Raw genomic sequence first — 22,135 nt, forward strand, 5'->3', positions numbered from 1 at the left:
ACCAGAAGTCATAGCCTTAATGCAGTAGGCGATGTGTCAGTCACGGATTGGAGGATACTTGATTGGTCGTGCCACTGAAAGAGGGCATGACTGAGGGTATTTAGGGGAAGTGGCCCAGCAATTTGTTCCTTTGGTTGGTTACTGAAAGGACCCATGGGAAAGCGGATGTAATCGTGTTATCGTGTTTTGTTTGTCAGTCTAACTGTTTCTGTTTGTTCTTGATAGAGGGAGCTCGGCTGGTATGAAATGTGTTTTTTCTAATGTGTTTCCCTTTCAAACTGAAATGTTTTCTCCTCTGTTCCGCCCTAGAAAAACAAGTAAAGAGAGAAGGATGCGGAAATGGGAGGGAGCATTAATGAGACAAGGCTGGGAGCTGGTGGGAGCCTGCTACAATGGTAACAAACACCAGTCAACGGGAGTCAATACGGAGTGAGACCAAGAGGGAGAGGTTATTGGGCCATCTAGAGCAGTTATTCCGGCACCTCTCAATATACCGGACACTCAAGCGCGGACCTAGTGTGGGACCAGAAAAACGATCCCACACTGGTGCATGCTTGGGTACAGGTCTGGGCATGTGGCTACACCAGACCAGACCTGGATATGAATAGAAACTGTTTCCAAACCGGATTAATCTCTCTGTGTTTCATTACTGCACTGCATCACCCCTTTACCTCCATCCACTCAGCCACTTCACCACAGATCCCTATTGGCGCAAGGAAGTATGGTTTCCTCTCTTGATACTGGTTGATGAGAGTAACGCTTAATCTGAGAGGAACATTCATTTCTGAGAATTAGCTATGTTTAAGGATAGCCTATACAGCTGGTAAAAGTAAAACATACATAAATAAATACATTCATATAAATATTGAAATAAATGAATACAAAGACATTTATTTATTTATCTTGATATTTATTTTTCGCTATCATATAAACACTGCCATTTAATACTGTATGAAACAAAAATAAATATTCAACAGTTCTGTGGCAAAGTGGTTGATAGTGTGCAGGTGCAGATGATCAATGAACAGACAGACAATTATAATCCAGGTGCAACGTTTGTTTAATGATATTTTTGTGTCCAGTGCCTGACAGCAAAACAAACAGTAAACAATAAATGACAGCAGCGTGTATTACTTAATTTGTAATCACCAGGTTTGTCCCGAAATAATAGTCAAAATAATAATAGTTTTTATCATACTCCCACACAAAACACAAAACACATACACAAGTCCGTTAGTGTGTGAATTAGTGCTAGTGGTGCTAATGTAATTATTGGTGATACAAGTGCAGTGCTGGCGACAGAGCCGGAACGCGTTAGCTGTCTAGTGATAGCAAACAACAAATAGACAAACAAACAGTCACGATACGGATACAGGAAACACAGGTCCTTCCGGGTCACTTTTCATAAACCAAAACAAAGGAACAGATTGCATCGCTTCGACCCCTATTTATACCGTCACTCATGACCCCTTGGTAAACAATTGCAGCCACTCCTCCAATCCGCAGCTGCCACATAATTTCCTTTCCGGGTCGATGAGTTAGTGTACCGAAGCTAAAAATATCAAATAACTAATGACAAAATGGTGCCATGCTGTAAACTGGGTTATGTTCTGAGTTATGGTTTTTACAGGATACTTGTTGATAAAATTAAGTTGTTTGCTTTGAGTTAATTTATTTACAATAAATAAGTATACTTGATCTATAATATTGTGGTTTATTACTATTAGAAAGATATTCATTAATATTATTATTGGTAAGATATATAGCATACTAAAATATGTACCCATCTGTGCTTAGCGCCCCATATATAGGACGCAGAACAGCTATGGCTAACTTAAAAAAAAAACTAGAAGTGTTATGGCAATATTATTATTATTATTATTATTATAAGTATGTGACAGGCTGGCTTCAGTGATAACGTCAGACCAGAAAGGAGTATACAGACAGACAGTAGTGGTGAGTGAATCTGAGACGCTGTTGCGCTCAGTGTTTTAATAACACACAGAAAATAAAAAGGTTGAACAAAACAGAAAACAGGACACAGCACTTGAGGCCAAAATAAACAGACAAACAAAATGAACAAACACTAACAAACAGGGCATGAACACTAAACACAAAACAAGTACGGTGCTGGTGCTTCCAGCACTCATAGCAGTTGTTTACTTTAAATATTATTATTACCACATTTACCTTCTCGCTCTCTCTCCCGTTCTTTCGCCCTGAACACACAACCCAGAGTGAATGAAACGTGCATCTATATGTACAATTGTGCTGGGATTCAATTAACAATTAATTATTCACTTGAATCCCAGCACGTGAACTAAATCTGTGCAACCCCCGTGCTCACATATTATTAAAAAAAAGTGCAATCCCCGTACCTAAATACAATGATACATTTTAAATAATTCGTGCTACACACACACGCAAGATACAACATAAAACATAAGAATTCACACAGGGGCGGGGCACATTGCCACATATACCCCCCATTGTGCGTAGCACACATGGCCTCAACGGCCACCACCCCCCTTAAAATCCCCAAACTCTTGCTTAAAGTCCCGGGCCAAGAACAGGGACTTTAAGGGGTTCATGGGCGGCAATGTTACCAGTAGCCTGGCTGCTACTGGCAATGCTGGCAGCAGACGTGCTGACAGCGGGGCGAGTTTCTTGTCCCGCTGTACCCCTGGCAGCGGAAAGGCTGCTGGGGTTTGATGGCCTCCAGACACCACCACCCCCCCCCCCCCCCTTTTTCAAAACTGGCAGCTCCCTTTTGTGGGGCTCCGGCCACAGTACTTCCGGCAGCGAAAGTGCTGCAGTGGGAGCAGGTCTCTGGACCTCCTCCCCCTTCTTCGTGGCTGGCAGCTCCCCTTGGTGGGGTTCCGGCCACAGTAATTCCTGCTGCCATGCAGGGCTGGCAGCGACCCCAGGCGATGTGGAGCAACAGGCAGCCCCAGGCAATGTGGAGCAATAGGCAGCCCCAGGCAATGCGGAGCAACAGGCAGCCCCAGGCGATGCGGAGCAACAGGCAGCCCCAGGCAGTGACATGAAGGCATCCCCGGGCAGTGACGTGAAGTGATCCCCGGGCGGTGACGTGAAGTGATCCCCGGGCGGTGACGTGAAGGCATCCCCGGGCGGTGACGTGAAGGCATCCCCGGGTGGTGACGTGAGGGCATCCCCGGGTGGTGACGTGAGGGCATCCCCGGGCGGTGGCCAACTTAGCTGTAGCTCTTCTCTCTTGGGTGGTGGAGGTAGCTCCAGCTTCTCTGGTGGTGGTGGTGGGAGTGGCAAGCAGTCCTCCCACATTGGTGGAGGCGGAACCAGCAGATATTCACCCTCTGCTGGTGGAGGTGGCAGAGGCAGCTCCTGCTGCTCTGCTCCTGCCGATGAAGGTGGTGAAAGCAGAGGCAGCTCCTGCTGCTCTGCTCCTGCTGGTGGAGGTGGTGGAGGCAGATGCAGCTCCTGCTGCTCTGCTCCTGGTGGAGTTGGTGGAAGCAGAGGCAGCTCCTGCTGCTCTGCTCCTGGCAGTGGAGGTGAAGGAAGTAGAGGCAGCTGCTCCTGGTGGAGGTGGTGGAGGTGGGAGCACCGTGTAGTCTCCTGGGAAAGGAGGTGGGAGCAGCGTGTAGTCTCCTGGCGATGGAGGTGGGAGCAGCGTGTAGTTGCAGGGGACTGGTGCGGCTCTCCCTCTCTTGCAGGGGACTGGTGTGGCTCTCCCTCTCTTATAGGGGACTGGTGCGGCTCTCCCTCTCTTGCAGGGGACTGGTGCGGCTCTCCCTCTCTTGCAGTCTCGGAAGGGGAAACCAGCAGGCATTCTTCCTCTGCTGGTGGAAATGGGGACAGCAGGCATTCTTCCTCTGCTGGTGGAGATGGGAACAGCAGGCATTCTTACTCTGCTGGTGGAGATGGGGACAGCAGACATTCTTCCTCTGCTCGTGGAGATGGGAACAGCAGGCATTCTTCCTCTGCTGGTGGAGATGGGGACGGCAGGCATTCTTGCTCTGCTGATGGAGGTGGAGGTAGCAGGCATTTTTGCATGCTCAGGCCATGCTTATATTTAAGTATTAATATTTTGTGCAGTCGTTAAACATGTTTATTAAAGCAGAAAAACATATTTGTCACATTCAATATTATACAACAAATGTGCCAAAAAACAGTAAATTGTAGAATGTTTTGTTTTTGATGTCCACCTTATAAATAAAGTAATACAAACAAATGTTGTTTATTGTTATAAAAGTTGTTATTTAAAACAGGATTAGAAAAAAAAAGTTTCCATTTCAATGTGTGTTGCCCAAGTAGTAATGTAATTATCTTCGATTTGTAAATTTTAGAAAAACTACATTATTTCTTCATAATTGATATTTAAGTTGTTCAGAGTAGAGTCGTGAACAGCAACTATTTTTTGGAAAAAATATATTTAACAGTGATAATATCCTTCACATTTATATTTGCTGATGTTATATTGTCGCTACTGGTGCCAGTAATTATGTTTTTATCCTCCCTCGTTTCAACAAGTGCTGCTTTTCACTTAATTAGGTTTTTTAAATGATTGAATTAAAATTAGCTCCCTAGATTTTTTTGTTTTTTTTCCTCCACAGCACTGTTTTATGTTTCATCATCAGCTGAGTTTTTCAAACTTGTTGTTGTTCAATATTGCCAAGCAGTTTCCCACTGTCTTAATGGAGTTACATTTTGTGTATATTTTAGGCAGAAGCTGTTAACAGGTGCTGCCTGGTATCAAAATAAACTACATCAAATTAACATGGCTGTATTTCTGATTGAAAAAAGCATTATTTTATGTGAGAAAATATCCACGAATTTCTGCCCAGAATTCTTCACCTTTGTGTGAATTCTATACTGATTTGTGCAATCGCAGAAACGCAGAATCCTGAAGGGACTGGTGATTGAACTTGTTAGCTTATGATTAAAAATATTGTAGTGTTAGATGTAAAGATTCACGCAAAATGCAATTCAAGTAGGTGTGTAAAAAAACTCTTATTACAACTATACTCATATATGCTAACATTCAGAGAATGAAATATTGTTAAATACTGAACACTTGACTTGGCATGTTTATAAACAAGTGTTATGTTAAAGTGTGTGGGGGGCACAATAAGGCCTGCACCAGGGCCCGTCTTTCTCTTCCTCTACCACGGATGTGGATGATTCATTTTTACTAAAAAAAATAAAATTTAAATTTTTCACCTCTGAAGTTTAGGGCCTCCGGGGCCCCCCTTAACAACGGAGCCCCTCGTGGGGAAGGGGTTCACGGGAGCCTTGAGCCAGCCCTGTATACGGTATAACATATCAAATTGCCATTTGCAGTTATCTCCTAAAATGATGGTGCTTTTAATATAGTTGTTTTATAAATAAGGTTTTAAAAAATACTATAGCTACTACAAAGTTAACGATTGCTTTAAGCTTTAGATTTTTCAGTGACACAGCATTAAGATAATATGCAATTAATTTCCATTATTCTAGCACCTATCATGTGTACCAAGAAGGAAAGTTTGTACTCCAACATAAATGTATTAGTTGTATGTTACCAACCTCAGCACCAGGGTTGTGACCGTGTATAAAGTTAAATTGCAATCTTTTAATTAAACCTAATTAATAGGACAAGATTTGTTTCACAAGACAGGCAATATGCTTTGAAAAAAAGAAAAAAAAAGTTTAATATCAGCTTGCTGCAAGACTTACAAAACAAAGTTGCAGGGTTATTTTTTTTTCAATACTCAAATTATGTAGACTGCACTTGCAGCAAATCCAAATTGCCGAAAAGGAACTACCAAAAAGGTGAGACTTAGCGGTAGATGTACTAAGATGGGCCAGTCACAGCACAATTTGCATTTTTGTTGCGACAATTCGCAAAGTATTCATTTTGTCATATGTATTAACAGAACATATGTTAATGAAGAGAGGTTCAATATACTAATTTAAATATTTGTTGCGTCCTTATAGCGAGATCTCTAGCATTGCGAGAGACGTGCAACATTGTTCAATTAAAAAGCGGGAGCTGAGTTGTGGTTTGCTGCAGCAGAGGGTCCCTGAAGGATAACATCTATGCATGCAAGGGTGCAAGAATCAATATAACATTGTTTTTGTTAAATGTAAACGTCATCTGTTCAATGCATTCTGTTCCGTCTTCATTTTAACTATTTTAATACTGTTATATACATAAGAAATGAAAGACAGTTTAATCCCATCAGATTCTATATAGTAGGGCCCCCACCTTCACCCCCAAAAAGCTTTTCATAATCATACTGTAGCCCCTCGCTAAACCGGATATGTTTGTCCGATATAAGGAGGTGTCGGGTTTAAAAATAATACAATAAAATCGCACACACACACATTTATAGTGCTGTGTGTTTTGGGTAGGCTACATATTACATTATAATAATTATAATAATAATAAATAATAATAATATCTTTATTTTTATATAGCATAGTGGACCACCATCACAAAGCACTTTACAGAGGTAGACTGTGAATTGTGCATTATCTGCAGTGTCACTTACAATAGGACATTGATTTAACATCTCATCCGCAGGATAGAGCACAAGGAGGTTAAGTGACTTGCTCAGGGTCATACAGCGAGTCGGTCAGTGGCAGTATTATTATTATTGTTATTATTAACTTGGCCTACTTAGTAGCCAAGTGGTCCTATACAGATGCTCAGAATGAGCTGCAGTGGTTAGTGGCACATGTGTGCAGTCTATTGCTCCCAAAATGTTGGGGAAACCAGAAATGTCATAGAAATTCGTTTTCAGGGCTTTTAAGTACACCCTGACTTTAATGAAAATTAGGTACTTGGTTGTTCGCCTCACCTGGCAACGCATGAGAAAAAGTGGACTGGGAAATGTCAGCAACAATTGCAACTGTTTAAAACGTGCTTTCAAAAGTTCTTAACAAATTGATGCAATTGTAAGTGTCGCAATTGCAGGCAGCTTTAGTACATCTCATTATAATATCTGAGAACCCTCATTTACATGATCTCTGCCCTCTTTTTATGAATTTATGCAGGAACGCCCATTACATATTCATCTAAGGTTGAATTGCAAAGAAAAACTGCTGCCGCAAAGCATTCCCTAAAAAGTCGCTAATAGCATTGCGCATGTTTAGTACATTTCACCTTAGACTTCTGACTTGTTTGCACCTGGTTTGCGACTATTGTGACAGGCGCAACACTCTAGTACATTCACCACTTAGTGTTTTTTTTTTTTATTATTTTTGCAACCAATTGTTCATAATGAGATTATAAATGACTTATTAGAACCTGTAGCTCCTACACTTAACAATCTGTTAAATGGGTTGTCTCATGCATAAATACATAAAAAAAACAAACATACAATTCCTTTCCATGGAGGTAGTTATGTTTCTAAGCATCCTCCAGCATTGCAGGCCTTACATACAAAGAATGCGTGAGTCTGAACAACACTACAACAGGTAATAATGCTGGATATTCATAAAACTGTTCCAGACGGTTGTTATTGGACTCATTAGCAATGGTCTGAAAAGTTGAATGCATACAAAACATAATTTTATATATATATATATATATATATATATATATATATATATATATATATATATATATATATATATATATATATATGTATATTTAAGTAAAAACTAAGTGATATCTATGTCATATCAGTAATTTCATAAAAGCAAATTGCCATTTTACAAGATGAAACTTTCTGTGCTGCCCAGCTTACCTTCTAACGTATTAGCAAAACACATTAATGAAATTGGTAGTTTCTTTTATATTTTAGTCTTTGCATAAAATAAAACATGTCTGTACAATATATAATCAATATTTCCCATTATCACACGAGCTGGTAACATAGGGATGTATTTGACCACAAAGCAAGCCTAAATGCATCTGGCATGTGTATTATTTACTACATTTGGTTCTCCCATTGACAATATGTTACCCTGGTTTAAACATATATGAACAGCATACCCAGCTTCACCTGCGCCTTTAAAAAGAAAGTTTTCATTATGAATGAAAATATTCTATATTATACTGAAGCTAAAATGTCTTCTAATGTCTGACAGAATATATATGAATACATTTAAATATTGTTACGTAGACCTTTCAGGGTTCGTAAAGATTGGAGGTGATTCCCAATGAACAGGCAGACAAGACTTTGAAGTAAAATAAAACTAAGAACTCTTTATTAATGTGTTAATAAGTACAAAACAAAACCAGGCCTCTGTGTCTATAAATCAGATCATTCTTGCACTTCCTAGTCATTACAGAGTTATGGTGTTCTTACAATACAAACAGCTAACAGCTTTTTGACTGGATGACTGAACTCAGCAACAGCCTCCCTGCAACTGAACTCAACTCTCACTTAGCAGGCTTCTTATATAGCTTCAGTAGAGTGGGTGGGGAATTTCCGGAATCAGGTCACATGCACTGCCATGTGCCTTAGATTGTCGATTACATAAGATTCAGGCCAATTCTAATATTAACAAATAAACACAATGTTAAGTCTATTACATATGAGTTTCAGAAAGATCTATTAACAGTAAATGGAATACAATATAAATAATAGCAAAACACAGATGAGAAACAATATTTCTAGCTATTTCCAATACCGATAAATGCAATCTATACTAATTACTAATATGTTACTGTCTTATGTACTTGGTATTACTGTATTTAATAGTTAACATGTATAATCCAGTTATCATTATTTTGTATTTATCTTTATGTATCCATGGTTGTGTTTTATTTTCTAAAATATCAATGAAAACAATTATTAAATACCAAAGAGCCATAGTCACCTCTCATACAGCTTTAAACAACCCTTTTAATGACATTAGCATTTTAGTAATAGTACACTGTGAGAGCTACTGGTCGTGAACCTTGTTTATAGCTTTTCTTTTAATGAAATGCCATTCCACTTTTCTTTTGCTTGGCTTTATTCTCCATTAACAGATTTAACTGTCTTTACAGCCAATATTAGGGTCAGTGACATTATAGGGTGTTTACTTGTGTTATCCACTTTTCTCTTAATGAAGAGTACAAGTCATCAGTTAGGCTGTCAAATTCTTCATTAAAGTGGCCTGATGGTAGCTCCCTTAGTAGCAAAGTGATTATCTTGGAACCATGTTATTTTGTTTTTAAACTAAAACCTGTTGAAAAAAAACCCTTGCAGTCTGTCATAGGCACTCATTATTTTTTGCCTTATAGCAAGACATTAGCCTGCCTAAAATATGACAGGGTTTTAGAGAGAAAATAAATGTGTTTTGGCATTTTGCTGTTGTAGTTAGAGGCTTGTTAATATATTAGACAATTTGAAGCCCCAAAGAATATTTATTCCCTCATAGATATTTTGAAAATTACCACTACAACACCAATATTTTACTCAAAAAAACCCTACCAGAACCACTAAAAACCCTACCAGAACCATTAACAGACCAAAATCACCAGCAATGGCAACAATTCTCACAGTAGTCCTGGTCTCAAACACAATGGTACTGATATGTTGCCATAGACCTTTTCATAGTTGTCCATAATGTCTAAGGCATTGCAGGGTTCTGATGTGCAGTAGCTAAACAATAATTACAGAAATCACCCCGTTGGTTGGTAATCAAAATTATGTGTACATTATTGTTTTGTTCCCTGTTCATCAATTAAACGAACTATCCAGGGAGAGACAAGTGTGTGAGTCACTAGTTTTAAACCATACCCTGGTGTCATTAAAAAAAAACGAAGATCCTCACAGGCTTTGTTTTTAAATTAATAATTGTTATTACAACAACAGTTGTTATTTTTAAAACACTGTAGTGTGCAAGGTACATTTGTATTTGGACTAGTTCAAGTTGTAATATAATACCTTATTTGAATTCAAAATCATGTAGGACCCACCAATATTGAAATAATCAGACTGGACAACGCTTCTAGGATGGAAATAAAACTAAATAAAAGGAAAAATTAAAAAGTGCAACAACTAAACTAATGTAATACAGAAAGGAAGAATTAATTAAACTAAACAGTATAGAAAAGAAAATATAAACGACACCCCACTCCCGATAGTTAGCAATCCAAAGCTGTCTGCCCAGTTCTGAATGCTGTCCAGATCATTTTGAATGACCTTTGCTGCTGCAACAGTGTTAGCCACCCATACCAGAATCTAAATCATTTATGTAGATTAGGAATAACAGAGGACCTAATACTGATCCCTGTGGTAGACCACTGGTTTCTCCTCTAATCAGTACGTTATGTTTTCTACATGTTAACCACTCCCTAAACCATGTGCATGCATTTCCTTGAATCCCTACTGCGTTCAGTTTGAGAATTAATCTTTTATGTTGGACTTTGTCAAAAGCTTTCTGGAAATCTAAATAAACCATGTTATATGCTTTGTAATTATCCATTGTCGATGTTTGTGGCAGGATGGCTTACAGTGGTGAGGTGTGGTGACGTCATGGACCAGGAAGTAATTGAATCAAAACAATGGATGGGCGGGTGAAGCTGAATGCAACGGCGTTCAGCTGATTTTATTAATAAACATAACAAACGATTTGAACAAACGAATAAACAGACAAACAAGTAAGTGTCGTGCTGGCTAATCCAGCACGTTTTAGCAACTGTTATTTTCTGTCTCCTCTCTATCTCCCCGTACCTCCTCTCTGTACACCCAACCCTGCAGCACGGACAGCTGCAGGTTCTTATACTCTGGCCGAGGGGTTAACTAGCTGTTAATTATCTTATTACCCCTCAGCCACAGTCTGCACGCGTTTGGTAAGGATGCGTGACTGTTAGCTAGTTAAATAATCAGTAGCTGATCAGCCACGCATCCTCACGGGTTTTTAAATATAAAAAACAAATAACAAAAGACGCAGCGCTTTTATCCGCGCCGCAAACAAAAATACAAATAATAATAAATAGGGGCAGGACACTCCGCCACAATGTTGCATCCTCAAAAAAATCAAGCAGGTTAGTTAGACTGTTCTCTTGCTGTTATAATATTGGAAAAACATTTTGGAATTGGTTTTAGCCCCCTTAGCAATGTTCATTTCTATCTCTCTCTTGGCCTTTTAACTTCCTTTTTGACTTGTGTTTGCAGTTCCAAGTACTCTTTCTGTGTACTTTGTTTTTGGTCCCTTTTAAACGCTCTGTAAAGTGCCTTTTTTTGCTGAATGTTTTTTTTTGATTGATCTATTAAACCATTTTGGCCATTTTGTTTTAGATTTAGATTTGTCTACTTTTGTCTACATTTTAAAAAAAACAGCTGTCACCAGTCGTCAAAGCACGAGGCTGCTGAATCTAATACCTTATTTATAGTACATTTTTGAATTACCAGTAGCCAACTAAGTCACCTGGTGATGGTCAGGCACCAGGACCTGAATTTCAACAAGCTTACACAGGTTTGTTTTAAAATGTAACAAGTTGAGAACCACCACAGACAGACACAAATTGCACTGTATAAAACAGTTTATTAAAACAGCATTTTAAACCAGTAAATAAAATCACAAAATAAAAACCCAAATCATAACACCCATGTCAGTGACTAGGGTGTAAAGTAACAAAATAAAAGCCCCCACTACAGTGGCTAGGGAGCAAAGTAACAAAATTAATTAATAAAACCTTCCTGTAATAGCTAAGGAGCTAAAGTTTCAATTCACTCAATCTCCACTTGAGTCCCCAGGGGCAGGTAAACAGCGTCTTGCCGACTCTGCAAAATCCCTGTCTTTCGTTCCACGACCAGGACAATCACCCATTAACATGTGCCCCCTCCTGGAGAAAAGGGAAGGAGCACTAATCTATTCCAACAGCACTTAGCTTTTTTCAATCACACACCTTGCCAGACAGACTAAAAAGATGGCAATATAAAAAGAGTAAATTAAAAACATATCTAAAATCCCACGAGAAAACAGAAGCACTTCCAAATCAGAATCAATACAAACAATGGGAAGAAAGGGTGCACCAGGGTTCACTGTAACAACTAGGTTTGCTGACAATTGTAAAATCATACTGCAATTTCCTTTACCCAGCGATTTACTTAATACACCCCGTTATCCAGGTAGCAGCCACAGTCCAACGCAGCCCTGTCCGATAATTCCAGTAACAGTTCCAAGTCCAGTATTCAAGTATTCCAATACTTCAGTCAGCAATCACAAGGTGCACCATGATTCTTCTCCCCAGTTCTCCCAGTCTGTATCCTGGCGTCTATATCCCTCTGTATCCCGGCGTCTGTATCCCTCTGTATCCTGGCGTCCCTATCACTCTGTATCCTAGCGTCTCTCCCTCTGTACCCTGGCATCTGTATCCCTCTGTTTCCTGCCGTCTCCCTCTGTATCTTGGCATCTCTCCCTCTGTACCCTGGCATCTGTATTCTCTCTCTCCTAGTTCATGCTGTGCTGCTTATAAACCCAGTTGGCCACTCCTAGTCCTATTCAAGACCAGTCAGACACCCCCAATATCTAACCGGCACTAGCACCGGTTCAAAAAACTACATTTCCCAAAATCTAACAGGATATATGTATATAAGGCACGGGTTGATGACGTCACAATCATGCTTCACCTCAGTCACAGTGCTCTGTGCAATACAAACAAAAGAGGTGAGAAACTTAACTTACATAAAATGAATAAATGTGCTTCAAACAAATAAGTAAGAAAGTATTCTCACAACAAAAACAAAAGTTAAATATGTGATAAACCAATAAAAGAAAGTCTTATTTAAAATACAAACAGTGCAAAATTGGAGACTGGGCTGGAAACGCTAAATTGTCATTCTGTGACACAGCCATCCTTTTCTGTGGATGTTTTCTCTGTTTTACTCCACTCTACTTCTGTTAGTCTCTGTTTCATACCTTCATAGTTTGCGTTTCTAAAATTGTAAACTTTAGCTTTAGTGATTACTTTTTGGGTTTTAAAAATCACTTCAAATGTTGTGGTCTGAGTTTGCCAATGGTTCTCTGACCTCTGTTTTAGTTATTCTGTCTTCATTATTTGAAAAGACTAAATCAAGGCATGCCTCCCCTCTAGTCAGTGCCTTGACAAATTGCGTCGTGCGTCCGTCGTGCTCCCCAACGGGTTTTTCCCATTTTATATTGGGGAAGTTGAAATCCCCCATTGGTATGGCTTCTCCTTTGCTACACGCATTTCTAATGTCATTGTATAACAGATTATTTTGCTCAACATCTGAATTTGGCGGTTTATAGCATGCTCCTATTATTATGCCCTTTGAATTTTTGTCCATTGTTCTGACCCATATTGATTTGGCGCTGTTTTCTTCATCCAGTTTTTACACATGGGCTTCAAGACTATTTCTTATGTATAGCACTACCCCTCCACCTCTTCTGCCCTGCCTGTCTTTCCTATACAGTGTATACCCACTAATATTATATTCATCTCCATTATTCTCAGACAACCAAATTTCTGTAACACCTATCACATCGTAGTTACTTGTTAGTGCAAAACCGTTTGGTTTGTACCCTTTGCAAGACACTGCCGGTGCCACAGGATGTATTCAGTGATGGTAAAGATAAACCATTTGCCCAGTATTTTAATTTACAACTCTTTTAAAAAGCATTCTTTGTCAATGGGGGAGTTTGTGACTAGAAACCTAGCAGACAGAATAAATGGCTTAGTACCCCCCCCCCCCCCCCCCCTGCATATTCCAATTCTGTTCATACACAGAATGATATTATGACCCAATCTGACGCTACAACACATTGGACCATTTTTTACTCAGATTCTTTGTTTCATGGTAGCTTTTTGGCTCCTGCCCAGTAGTTGACGTGCCTCAAACCATTGTTGCTACCTTACTAAATGGAACTGCTGCACTGCCTGCTTTTCCAGAGCCAGAATACATTTGCCGTGCAACAGGCACATCTTTATTTTACTCAACTCAGTCAGCTGCTATTTCCCCTTCGTACAAAACCATTATTGCATTGCTATTGTAATCATGCTTCTGCTTTTGAATTAAAGTACAAGTCTGTTTATTCTTACAAAGCAATATAACAAAGATTGTGGATTTTCACGAAGCAAAATTATGTCTATTAATATGGATGATTTTATAGCTATCACTAAAGCTGGTCAACAAGGGCAACATAAGGATAAACTATGAAAGGCTGTATTGTTAAACTGCTTGTTAAATATTAAAAGCATTTGATATAAAATATAAAAAACATTTTATAGGAAAAACTGCTTCAGGAGCTAACTGTAAACTACCTAATGTAAATCAATGAAGTCTTGGGCTGTCAGGCCTGAATGTCGCCATGTACCAAGGACAAAGAAACATGTACCTGTAATAGCACATACAGTATGAGCCTGCATTGGTTTCACAGGGGTTTTGGATTTGTTCCGTGGGTTACACAACAGGCAATGACATAAAGCTTAATTAAAAAATCCTGTCATGCATCGGTCCTCAGCACAGTCTCCATATGCATCAGCGTGAAATATATTCCATGGCATGCAAAAGACGAATTATACATTAGTCAGTGGTTTTCAGTGTAACATTTGAAAAAATGACTTGACAGGCTTTGGAATTATTTTGCATTGCTTGAGTTCTTTTTCATTTGTATTCCTTAGATCATAATTCTATTAAAAAGCAGACAATGACATGTTGCTGAATTAAGGATGGTTAACCACAATGCCCTTACATCAATCGTCTCTTTTAAAATGAAATCTGTGCTCTGCAAACCATTTCTGTTTGTGGTACAGAGCATAGAACTGTGCAAAAGTAAACAACAGAGTCATATGTGTCAGCTTATTACTAAGAAACATTAGTCTCCTTACGCTCACATTTAATTGCATAAAAGCTACCAATTTGTGAATGCTAAAAACACACATTAAGTGAACCAATGCTTTTACCCGGTTTGTCTTTTGTCTTTTAGCCAAGTTTTTTGGGGTTTTTTTTGGTATCATTAGGCTAACCAGCCATCCAAATGATATATGGAAGGTACAGTAGGTAAATATGTCAATGTAACATTATTCAGCCGGTTTCATTCGACTTTATGTAGCAAAATGTGTTAATTCTATAGGGTGATGCAAAACCTTTGGCCACAGCTGTACATTGAGAAGAGATTTACAATTTAACATCTGCATGTTGTTTGGACAAGAGAACCATAGGTAAGTTGAGATCACAATAAAAGGAGTATAAATGCCTGAACACCATGCCTGAATTAAGTGGCTTGTCTTTGGTCTCAGGCTTTTTACAATATCAGAAAATTAATAAGGGCCTGTGGCAAAGTGGTTGACAGTGTGCAAGTGCATGTGATCAATGAACAAACAGACAATTATAATCCAGGTGCAATGTTGTTTAATGGTTTTTTAAATCCAATGGCCTGATGGCAAAACAGTAAATAATAACAATGGTAATGAAGCAATACAGCGGTGTGTATTGCTTATTTGTAATCTACGGGTTGGCCCCCGAAATAATAACTGTCCCGTTTATAGTTCACCCACACGTAACACATACACAAACACAAACACCAGTTCACAGTGCGTTGTCTAGTGCTTGTGGTGAATACTTTAGTGAAAACAAAGTGCAGTGTTGTTGATCCGGGTTTAGTGCTGGCTTTTGGCGAGAGCTCCGGATCATGTTAGCCGTCCAAATAATTACAAACAGTATTATTAACGACAAACAAAAACAAACAAAACACTCACATTTCACAGCACAGGTTCTCCTTCTGGTCATTTATTTTAACCATTTACAAAGGAACAAATCACATCACTACGTCCGCTTTTTATAACGTCACCCATGACCCCTTGGTCAACAAACGCATCCGATTCTCCAACCCGCGGATGCCACGTCGTTTCCCATCCGGGCCATTGAGTTTGTATACCATAGCTTTGCCCCCTTTCTAAATGGACTTCCACCGAACCCTGGGAATAAACTGTCATGCCATTTATTCCAGGGTATTCTGTTCCCTTCATGCAGTTGCCTTGCAGGTCGGGTGGGAGATCTAACACCAATAATCATTCGATCTCTCTCACAGGGCCTTTAGAAGGCAGAAATCTTTTCAGCTTTTCTAAGCTAAAGTAAGTCTCATGAAGCATTATCTTCAATTGCACTGGTAGGTACACGAAGTTCAGGGAACAACCACTATTATCAATTATTGTCATTTGGTAAGTACTTGAGAGACAAAAAAATAAAAAAGTGAGGCACTTCAAAGTACACAGTATCTTGGGCAATTACAACTCTTAAAGTCGGCGCTGTCTAAAAATATCTACCACTTTTTTTCATTACATGACAAAAAAAGAAGCAATTAAAAGTTATAAAGATTCTGCTTTTTTTGATGCTCACTATGAACCTAATTGTTAACTTACAGAACAGGCAGACATTCAAGTCTTATAGAAAATTGTGAGAAAAAGGCAGGCATATATTTTAGAAAACGACCTTCCATTTTTGCTACTTTGCATCATTTTTTGAATGACCAAAGATGTCTGAAAGACATTGTATGCATTTCTTTTTGTGGCAATAAAGGAATTAATTGGTGCAGTAACGTATTTGTCATTTACATGCTTGGCAATCCAGAGTGATGTGTTCAGAGAAAAAAAAATAACAGTAAGATTAATGTAATGGCTATTAAGCCTTTTACCATTTATCACAGAAATAATACAGTTACAATCCACGCTAGTTAAGATTTATTTTAACACAGTTACACATTGGACAGTGATTTCCATTTCTTACTATTATGCTAAACTGTGATTATTTCACAATACTTTTTAATTGCAGGAATCAATCACCACCTATCCCTTCAATACCATGGCCAACTAAACTACCCATTCCAACCTAAAGTCTATAGTTGAACTTTATTAGACAACAGTTTCTGGTTTGAGAGCGTCCACTTTTGACATCATTGAAATGGTCGTCGTGTTCCAAAAGCAGACTTAGGCACTAGGGATGGGAATTTTAAACGTTCAAAAGTATAAACTCTAAAGAAGTGGTTAAATGTAGATGCTAGACATGTAACCGGTCACGTGACAAATTTCACCAAAAAATATTATACAGTCAGTCTGTCTGACTGTTGTGGTTCCACAGTAAGGGTGGATATTATAAAAAGGAAGGGGTTTGGCAATTGCCTCCAGGTAGTTTTTCTGATTGGTGCCACAGAAAGATTGACACTAGTGCGGGTTTTTTTCTCGGTTGATCTGGCACTTCAATGGTACACTGTGTGTTCATGCTGTAGTGGGCGTGGTATGGTTCAGTCCACACAGGGTAAGAAAAGCATTTCTTTTCTGACGTTTGTTATACATTTTTTTTTAAATTGCTTCTCTAAACAAAGAAACGAGGCAAAGCCACGTTTGGAATTATTTTGAGGAACTGGACGAGAAAACCGTGGTATGCAGGGGTCGGCAACTTGTCCATACACGGACACGCATGTCCATGGCAAGAGTTATCAGTGTCCATGGCAGTGAATACGTGTAATACACACACACGGAATTGTATTAAACTTCCGCTTTGTTTGTCCGTGACATTTTTTTTTTTAAATGTCCGTCACACTCGACATGGTGCCAACCCCTAGTGGTATGTAAATAATTATGCCAAACAAAATTGCCATACCACAAAAACACAAGTTGCTAAAATAATAAAACAAATGCTTTTAAAAAGACCAAATTTCCATTAGGATTTTTTTTTTTTTTTTAAGATTCTATTGATTTTATAGTATTACTATGCAGGACAGCTGCTATAAGATTGTTACCTTTATTAAAAATGTGCATGGATGAATCTACTGTTTGCTCAACAGGTTAATCAACTAATGCTCATAAATTAGCTGATCAAAAATTGGAATCGATTGACATCCCCAATTTCAATATATACTTTGGTGTGTACGTGTCTTTTATTTTTTATTTATTTTTGTTACTTTGTAGTTAAGTCTTTGCGACGTTAAAATGTTATTTGCTTATTTAGGGGTTCTTTGCATGGAAAATAGGAACCAGGGCTGTCAGTATCAGAATGTAATATAAGAGAGTGTGTGTGTATGTAGATATGGTTTAAACGTTTAAACGCTGACACCTTCATAGCATTTAAACTTTCATAAAAATTGTACCAAAAGCACATCCCTATTAGGAACCGACAACCTCAGCTGGGGAAGGGATAACAATTCCTAGAGCTTGCTTGTTCCAGTTTATTAACCAGCACACACAAGCATTTATATTCTAGATGTTGCCTTTCCTACCTCTTTTACACTGCAGTCAGTCTAAATTCTACTCATTGTCATTTCAGTATCATCCATCATTAAGAATAAAACAATTCAATGACTCCAGAACCTGCAACCTTTTGCTTTATGGTCTCTTATTAATGGACCCCAATCTATCTATAAACCTTTATTATTATTATTATTATTATTATTATTATTATTATTATTATTATTATTATTATACGTGGTTGATATGTATAATGCATTTTTTTGTCTATAAATCTATTACTCACTGACTGGCACAGCTTAGCTCATTCAGAACAGTTACATGGCCTCGTTAGTCCATTTACTACCGGGTATAATAGATCACAACCATGTCATTCCAAAAGACTCATATAGTAGTGTGTACTGGTGCTATATTTTACTGCAGCTTAGAAGTCTAAAAGTTTAGATTCAATCTTTTTTCCACTTAACTTTTTTATTTTTTATTTAGAGTTTCCAATTATTTAACCTCTAATTTAGATTTTACCTCAAACCAGCAGCTCCCCAACACATCTCAGAATTGATGTTCCTTGAGTATCCTCCAGTACTCCAGCCAAGCCAATTGCCTCGTTAGACTTAAGAACCTGACCATGGATAATAGTAGGAGTGTCTGATACTCATATTTTCCATATAATTACCTTTAAGTATTTGTCAGCAGGTATTACATAAATCAAAACACACATATTAATCAATGTGTTGATTTCAAAACAAGAAAAGCTGCCCCCCTCCTCACCTTTACAACCAAAGTACCAGTTCATGGCAATTAACTTCCACATTGCTGATTGGAAGCAAATTTTCCTCTCCTCTGTGGAGCTGACATATTTACAGCCATACTGCCATACACAGGCTGTAAACTGACAATTAAATGTTGCAAAACTGTTTCTTTGTCAAGTTTAATCAGCGATAACACCTTGCCCAGGACTACAATCCCAGAATTTGCTGCAGAGATTATGCATTTCTAAGGAAAGTGAAAATTAATGATTTCGTATAAAAAAGATAAAAGAAATGTAAGACAAATAATCGTTTATAAAATATGAATTTGTTTTACCAATTTCATCACAAAATGTTCTATATTAAGTAACACAGTCAGAGTGATACTCAATAATTGTGTAAACAAGGGGAAAACTAGGGACAGCATTATTTTGTGTTTTGTGTTGAATACCTAACTACATTCAATTTCTTAAAAGTAAATATTGAAGAAATTGAGAAAGACTTCAAGCAGAAACATTTATTATGGAAATGATTCAGTTTATTTTAGCATTTCTAAATTTAGCATTATTGAGTGTTTCATAGAAATGGATTATTCAAATGTTAGCACTGTGTGTTTGAATCTAAAGAATAGCTAGGCCCTCACAAAGTTTGGCATGTTCATCGTTTATGTAGTTATTTCTTAGCAACCAAGAGTGCCAAGACCACCATGAAACAAAGACTGCATGAAGCTGGTTTCACAGGAAGATTAGCTGTTGCCAAACCTCTTCTGAAACCTGCCAATAAGAAAGTCAATGTAAGAAGAGCCAGTCTACTCTTGACTTTCTGTCTCTGGGTACAGTAAGTTATTTGGTGGGCTTTTTTCTTTTCATCCCTCCTTTTGCTATTGTACTACTGGGTTACTTTCCAGTGACTCCTTGGAGTCACATGTCACCTATTCCTCTGGTAACATCAATCTACCATGGGTGTCCAATTCCAGGATTCCACCCAAGGTTTGAATATGAAATGGAATAATTACTTACCTCAGAGGCTGTATTGGTTGAATTAAACCATTTAGAACAGTGGTTCCCAATCTGTGGTCCGTGAGTAAACTCCAGGTGGTCCGCAAACACCTCCCCGAAATTCGGTTACACAGTTATTGCAAAAAACAATTTCTACACAATCACATATTGTGCAACTACAATATGTATTACTAAGCAACACAACAAACAGCTTTAACTACATGATATATAATTATAAGAAATGTATGTAGTCTGCATTTTTCCTCTATCTGTTTGCTTTTATTACGGGTGTGCTTATAAATTAATATTATCTTTGATGCAATACCAAGCATCCCCTTCAAAGCCGCCATTAACTGAAACAGCTTTCTTATGTGAAACAAATGCTAACTAAATAACTGTTACACATTATGAAGGTACATTTGTCTTATTTTTTTTGTGAGCATTATTGAAAAAAAAAAAATCGACATCTTTCTAATCTGCTTATTCTACTGTCCCAGTCTTTTCGCTCCACATAAAAAGCAGCACACTGCATTGAATATTCCTAACTCGGTTGGAATGACTAAATTAAAACAAACAAACAAAAAAAGAAGCATTAAAACCACAGTTTTAGTAATTGTCATTGTCAACAATATACAATACGTGCTACAGTCTTACTAGGGGTATAGAGGAATACCTATTTCCATATTATACGTTTTTGGAGAGGTTAGCTGCATATAGTAACAGAAGTTAATATGAAACAAAAAGGCTATTATTTGTAGAGTGACCATATGGCTCCATGTTCACGGGACAGTTCAGGCTTTTCCACTCACAACCCAATGCATTCTGGTACGTTTGACCTGTCACAGGTACCATTCCAAGCCTGAACTGTCCCAAACTGTCCCGCTGAACATGAGTCATATGGTCACCCTAATCATTTGTTGCTTGACTTGTGAACTGTACCCTAGTGTGAATGATCGATTTCAGCTCCATGTTATTATATGGGTTTATTCAGCCAGGTTTAATATCTCACAAGACTACATGCAGCGGTTCAAATAATAATAATAATAATAATAAAACAATTCTCATATGTGGACCGTCAATTATTTTGGTCCGCATTAAACCACTAGCGGAAAAAAATGTAATAAATAAATCACGCATAGGCATTAAATCTATGCATGCATATTGTAATGCTGGGTCAAATGGGCACGAGCCCTTGAACTATCGGGACTGGTTTTGGGATTATTGGGAGACTTGTAAATAGTTGATTATTGCATTGCTATTGCGTTGTTTTATGTGTTGCATGCAACTTGTAACCTGTTCTGCTGTGAGTGTTTGACAGGCTGATGTCAGAAGCCCGCAAATGAGATGTGAGAATTTGAACCTGTGTGCTGATTGGTCCCCTATGATTGGACGGCAGCCCCTCTATAAAAGGACAGGCAGCCCCGCTATCCAGAGAGAGAGGGAGAGAGTTGTGCCGAGTGAGCTGCAGCATCGGAGAGATCGAGAAAGACAGCGTCTGGTGTCACGAGAGGAGAACAAGTTCCAGAGAGAGAGAGAACGCAGAGCCCTACACTACCTCCGGAGACACCGCCTACCACAACCGCCGCTGACTGCATATAGACGGCTGTCTACACACCTATCCAGAGATCCAGTGCATTATTTGTCAGGAGGTTTTGTCAAACAAAACTCATAAACCTGCAATATTTAGACACCATTTATCTACAAAGCATTCAGAATGTGAAAAAAATAACTTCAAACAAAAGAAACAGGAACTTTGCCATCAGCAACTTTCAATGTGCAAAATGGCAACACTCCTTGATGAACTGGTAGCGAAGATTCAAGCCCTGGAATCTCATTAAGTTAGGTATGTTATATAAATACTTTACTTTCTACATGTACTTATACATATGCGCATACACACATGGCTACCACCGCGTCATGGCCGTGGAAGCTCTGGGCAAGCTAGCTGGGACTCTGCCTGATCGGGGAGGATCAGGCAGCCTACCAGGCCATGAGCGACCTCAGTTCTGCCAGTTATGACCTGGTCAAGATGGCCATTCTCCGCCGCCTCAACATTACGGCAGAGACCCACCGGAGTACCGAAGATCCCCGGAGACACACCCCAGGGTGGTTGCAGACCGGTTGTATGACCACATGGTACAGTGGCTGACCCCCGTGAAGAAAACCAACCTGGAAATGGGGGAAGCAGTGGTGGTGGAGCAATTCTGCCATGTGGTCGGCGCCGATACCCAGGCCTGGATACGGTGCCACAACCTTTGCCTCCTTCATAGACCAAGGTTGGC

The sequence above is a fragment of the Acipenser ruthenus genome, chromosome 6 (assembly GCF_902713425.1).
Source record: "Acipenser ruthenus chromosome 6, fAciRut3.2 maternal haplotype, whole genome shotgun sequence".
Taxonomy (NCBI): domain Eukaryota; kingdom Metazoa; phylum Chordata; class Actinopteri; order Acipenseriformes; family Acipenseridae; genus Acipenser; species Acipenser ruthenus.